Source organism: Amia ocellicauda, unplaced genomic scaffold (assembly GCF_036373705.1).
Source record: "Amia ocellicauda isolate fAmiCal2 unplaced genomic scaffold, fAmiCal2.hap1 HAP1_SCAFFOLD_107, whole genome shotgun sequence".
In the NCBI taxonomy this organism is placed as follows: domain Eukaryota; kingdom Metazoa; phylum Chordata; class Actinopteri; order Amiiformes; family Amiidae; genus Amia; species Amia ocellicauda.
This window is the reverse complement of record NW_027102672.1, coordinates 21,953-27,997: the sequence shown is the minus strand read 5'-3', so window position 1 is coordinate 27,997 and position 6,045 is coordinate 21,953. Positions and strand designations below refer to the sequence as shown.

Below are 6,045 nucleotides of genomic sequence, written 5' to 3'. Positions count from 1 at the left end.
AGAGAGAGAGAGAGAGAGAGAGAGACAGACAGACAGACTGACAAACAGAAAAACAGACAGACACAGACACACACACACACAGAGCCAGCCAGCCAGCCAGCTCAGCGATGACATCACGAGCCTCTCTCAGCTGACTGCTATGACATCACAGAGCACGTACATTCCGTTGCTTGCCGTCTGTCAACCACTCAGTCACTGCCAGCCAGACTGGCTGGCTGGCTGGATGGGGGGGCTGCTTGCTGCTGCTGCGTACCTTAGCAAGCTTATTTGCTTGACCGGCCTTCCTACTCCTCTGCCCACATGCCCACCTATGCCCGATCTGCTGTTCACCTGGATCACAGCTCCGCCCCAACAAGGCAGAGCCCCCCAAGAATGGTACAAACTCACCCACGATCCCCTCCACGGAAAGCTTTAGCAAAAGGCAAAAGCGTTATACGTAATGAAGAGGAACCCGAGTCCAAGACGCATCCGACCAGCCATACATATTTGTGTGTATTAAAGATCACATTTTCTTACATTTAGTTTTTCTGTACTTTATTACATCTTATTGTGATTTATAAAAGTATTGTTTCTTTTCCATATGTATGTATGTATGTGTGTGTGTGTGTGTGTGTGTGTGTGTGTGTGTGTCTGTCTCTGTGTGAAAGTTAGTGTGTGTGGGTGTGACAGTGTGTGTGAGTGTCTGTCTGTCTGTCTGTCATGTAACTCGCACATCTGTGAGGGCACCATTTTTGCAGAAGAGATGTACACATTTTGGAGCAACATATGCTGCCATCCAGACATCATCTTTTCCAGTGACGTCCCTGCATTTTCAAACAGATCACATTTTATTACACTTTGTTTATCTGTACTTTATTACATCTTATTGTGATTTATACTTGTAATGTTTCTTTTCCATATATATGTATGTACAGTGGGGGAAAAAAGTAATTGATCCCCTGCTGATTTTGTACGTTTGCCCACTGACAAAGAAATGATCAGTCTATAATTTTAATGGTAGGTGTATTTTAGCAGTGAGAGACAGAATAACAACAAGAAAATCCAGAAAAATGCATTTCAAAAAAGTTATAAATTGATTTGCATGTTAATGAGGGAAATAAGTATTTGACCCATTTTCAATGCCCTGGCTTAGGGAAGGAGGTTCTCACCCATGATTTGATGGTACATGGCCCCGTCCATCGTCCCTTTGATGCGGTGCAGTTGTCCTGTCCCCTTAGCAGAAAAACAGCCCCAAAGCATAGTTTCCACCTCCATGTTTGATGGTGGGAATGGTGTTCTTGAGGTCATTCCTCCTCCTCCAAACACGGCGAGTTGAGTTGATGGCAAAGAGCTTGATTTTGGTCTCATCTGAGACCACTTTCACCCAGTTCTCCTCTGAATCATTCAGATGTTCATTGGCAAACTTCAGACGGGTCTGTACATGTGCTTTCTTGAGCAGGGGGACCTTGCGGGCGCTGCAGGATTTCAGTCCTTCACGGCATAGTGTGTTACCAATTGTTTTCTTGGTGACTATGGTCCCAGCTACCTTGAGATCATTAACAAGATCCTCCCATGTAGTTCTGGGCTGATTCCTCACCGTTCTCATGATCATTGAAACTCCACGAGGTGAGATCTTGCATGGAGCCCCAGACTGAGGGAGACTGACAGTTATTTTGTGTTTCTTCCATTTGCGAATAATCGCACCAACTGTTGTCACCTTCTCACCAAGCTGCTTGGTGATGGTCTTGTAGCCCATTCCAGCCTTGTGTAGGTCTACAATCTTGTCCCTGACATCCTTGGACAGCTCTTTGGCCATGGTGGAGAGTTTGGAATCTGATTGATTGATTGCTTCTGTGGACAAGTGTCTTTTATACAGGTAACGAGCTGAGATTAGGAGCACTCCCTTTAAGAGAGTGCTCCTAATCTCAGCTCGTTACCTGTATGAAAGACACCTGGGAGCCAGAAATCTTGCTGATTGATAGGGGATCAAATACTTATTTCCCTCATTAACATGCAAATCAATTTATAACTTTTTTGAAATGCGTTTTTCTGGATTTTCTTGTTGTTATTCTGTCTCTCACTGCTAAAATACACCTACCATTGAAATTATAGACTGATCATTTCTTTGTCAGTGGGCAAACGTACAAAATCAGCAGGGGATCAAATACTTTTTTCCCTCACTGTATGTATGTATGTATGTATGTATGTAAGTTTGTGTGTGTGTGTCTGTCTGTGAAAGTGATTGTGTGTGAAAGTGTGTGTGTCTGTCTGTCTGTCTGTGAAAGTGTGTGTGTGTGTGTGTGTGTGTGCGTGTGTCTGTCTGTGAAAGTGTGTGTTTGTGTGTGTATGGGTGTGACAGTGTGTATGAGTGTCTGTCATGTAACTCGCACATCTGTGAGGGCACCATTTTTGCAGAAAGAGATGTACACATTTTGGAGCAACATATGCTGCCATCGAGACATCATCTTTTCCAGGGACGTCCCTGCATTTTTCAGCAGGATAACGCCAAACCACATTCTGCCCAGATTACAAGCGCATGGTTGCGTAGGCAGAGAGTGCGGGTGCTAGCATGGCCTGCCTGCAGTCCTGACCTGTCTCCGAATTGAGAATGTGTGGCGCACTATGAAGTGCAAATTAAGACAACGAAGGCCCTGTGCAGTTGCGCAGCTGAGGAAATGCATAATGGATGAATGGGGGGAAATCCCACTTGCTAAACTTAACCAAGTGGTGTCTTCAGTGCCCAAGTGCTTAATAAGTGTTATTAAAAGAAAAGGTGATGTTACATAGTGGTAAACAGTCGACTGTCCCAACTTTCTTGGTTTCTTTTCACTGCTAATGAGATGCTGTAGAGTGAGTTAGTTATATTGCTTTCAGGAGCTCTAATCGTATTGATGAGTTCATGCAGCATTTGTAATTGAATTTCAAAAAGAAATCTTTGCTGTCTGGCCTGTGTGTATGAGATGTACTCTGTCAATCTTTGGCTAACAACTGAAACATTGGTAGAACAGAAATGGCAACATAAAAAAGAAAAGTACATTTTAAAAGAGCACATTAAATAGGATGAATATACAGTTTTTTACAATCACTTTGTCACTAATTTCAGAACCTTGATGTCATTTTTCAAAACTCTAGACACAAAACTCAAAACGGTCATCACTTGTAACACAGGCTGTCCAATGTTCAAAACATTGCATTGTGCATTCATATCTTTAAAGAAACCTAGCACTTGCAGACTTGTTGGTTCAAATAACTCATTTATCATGAAATACCATAGTAACATAGTAACACAGAAGATACCGATAGTTTCACTGTGTAGTTGTTCGTACAATCATTAAATATTGTAGTACAAAATATGTGATACATGTTTCATTATGGTACTACACATAAATACATCACTGTAAAAGGACTAGTAGAGAGAATACTACAGACACAGTGGAATCATTGAACAAAATCTGAAATGTATTGATGCAATACAATCAAATCACACCATAGGTTTCTTTGAATCCATGCAACAATAATTAGCTACAAAAACGAACAAAACTACAGTAAAATGTCAACTGCAGTGTTCCTCACCTGGCTTAGTGTAAAAAGCAAAACAAAGGATTGATTACTGTACTTCTAAATTTCCATCAGCCCTGTGTTCAGGTTCAGGTTCTCACAACCATTTTTCACAAGAGGCATCTTGAAACTGAACATACCTGAACATACTCAGTCATCAGCTGCTTCACTCTGCATTTCTTTCAAAAGGCACACTATACTCTGTGCTACACATTGGTATGCAGTATACAGTCATTTGACAATTGAGAGTAGCCTAATGTTTAGTGCATGCTGAAGACTTGCCGCTTCTCAGTACGGACATTTCTGATGATTGAGGCCACAGTTGATCCTGAGTTGATTCTGAGGTTTGATTGAATCATTGTAGCTGCCTCAGTCATGGTCATGCCATGATTTACAACATGTTCTACAACTATTTCTCGGATTTCACTGGACACTATTTGCTGTTGCTGCCGCTGTCTGGTCCGTGGCCTTGTCCTCTACCACGTTCCCCCAACACCTCTCAAATGAGGCCCATGGCTGCCTCTCTGGTGAGGCCTAAGCCCTCCTCTATGACGAGGCCCACGACCACCTCTCAGAAGGGGTGCATGTCCCCTTCCATTCCTTTGACCACCACGTCTTCCTCCTCCCACTGCTTGACCTCTATTGTGACCTGGATGACCTGCCGGCTCCATGTTATCACTGTGTTGCTCGGGTGGATAGCACTCATTTCACTCGATACTCGTACCACAATGTGAAATCAATCATCAATAACCAGTTGGCAGTATTGGAAAAGCAATTACAAGGGCCTGCATACATACAGTAATGTCAAATCTGATGTGGAAGAACAATCATCTTCAACCAGGTTGGAGCGTTAGTTGCAAAGCCTTTAATACACGCAGCGTGGAGAGGAACAGTGACTCAAGAAGATCCCAAAGTCGCTCTGCCTTCATTTTAACAGTCAGAGCTTTTATTCACAAAAATCAAAGAGCTGGTTATAATCAGAAAGTCATTACTATGTTATCTTAAAAGTTAGCTAAGCAGAATTTATATCATTATAGGACAGAGTTCATAGATCAACACATGGATTAGGGAGCAGGCACTTCAATCATACTGTTTGACATTGTCTCCAAGATTCTCATCGTAAATAACAAGCAGAAATCAAACTACCTTCTGGCCTGACCTTCTAGCTTGACCTTATCTTTCTTAAGTATACAAGAGAGAAAAACAGGTATTAGAGAAAGAATTTCTAACTTTCCTTCCACACTGAAAACATGGTGTGGAAAAGTGCTACATGATGATGAATGATGATGAAATATTACATCCATAGATAATGTAGTCCAACTGGTTCATGCTCCTCGGTTATTGGTGTCAATGGATCTCATTATCCTGAAACTTTCATGATCGAAACATGGAATACTGTTCGTCAGTTTCCATAAAACTATGAATTAAGAGTAATGCAACAGTCACTTATCATTTTGAGCAGCTGTATCAATTGATAGTTAGATCTTTGTAATGAAATGAATAGACAGTGATCTCAGATGTAATGTGTGAATTGCATTTTGAAATGGTAATACTTTGACGTTAAGTTGTATCATTTTAGTTCAATGAACAAATGATCTGAGGTTGATGTGTATTGTATCCAAGCAATTGAAAAATGTGCATTTTGATCATCGGGTGTGAGTTTAGTGTCTAGAGTTTTGAAAAATGACATCAAGGTTCTGAAATGAGTGCCAAAGTGATTGTAAAAAAGTGTAATATCAGGGGACAGTGGCTATTAGTGATCTGGCCTTCCGTGGCCTCTGTATTAATGTAACAGGTCACATTGTATGTGTACACTGATACTTGATAGTATAATATAGTACAAGTAAAAAACATACATAGGTATCATAGAAGTATTTTGCAGAAATGATTAAGGATACTTATCAAAATGGAGAGGAAATGCTAAATCCAGTCTCCCCAGGCTGAGCTTCTATTGCTACACCTGCTAAGTGGCTGCTGGCCCCACTATATGGATAGAGCCACACCAAGTACAAGAGTCTCCCCATTGCTATTTATATCTCCCTATCCAGTCTTCTATACGTGTCAGGTATACAAGTGTGTGTGTGTGTGTGTGTGTGTGTCTGTCTGTCTGTCTGTCTGTGAAAGTGTGTGTGTGTGTGTGTGTGTGTGAAAGTGTGTGTGAGTGTCTGTCTGTCTGTCTGTCATGTAACTTGCACATCTGTTAGGGCACCATTAATGCAGAGATGTACACATATTGTTTATTTTCCATATATATGTATGTACGTATGTATGCATGTCCAATTGCTTTGACAATACAAATGCACTGAATTGAGACAGAGAGAGAGAGAGAGAGAGAGAGAGAGAGAGAGAGGTGCTAAGGCACATTTGTAACATAAATTAGGGAACATTTGAAACATGCTTAGGGAACATTCATAAGAACATAAGAACATAAGAACATAAGAAAGTTTACAAACGAGAGGAGGCCATTCGACCCATCATGCTCGTTTGGTGTCCATTAATATCTAAGTG

General features: G+C 41.3%; 1 non-coding gene across 1 annotated transcript; it reads right to left on the bottom strand.

Annotated features, from left to right (window-relative positions):
• Positions 1–344: 344 nt before the first annotated feature.
• Positions 345–459, bottom strand: LOC136720637 (U5 spliceosomal RNA). The gene has a single exon (XR_010805588.1). It is a non-coding gene; the product is annotated as a U5 spliceosomal RNA (small nuclear RNA).
• Between the last annotated feature and the right edge of the window lie 5,586 nt (positions 460–6,045).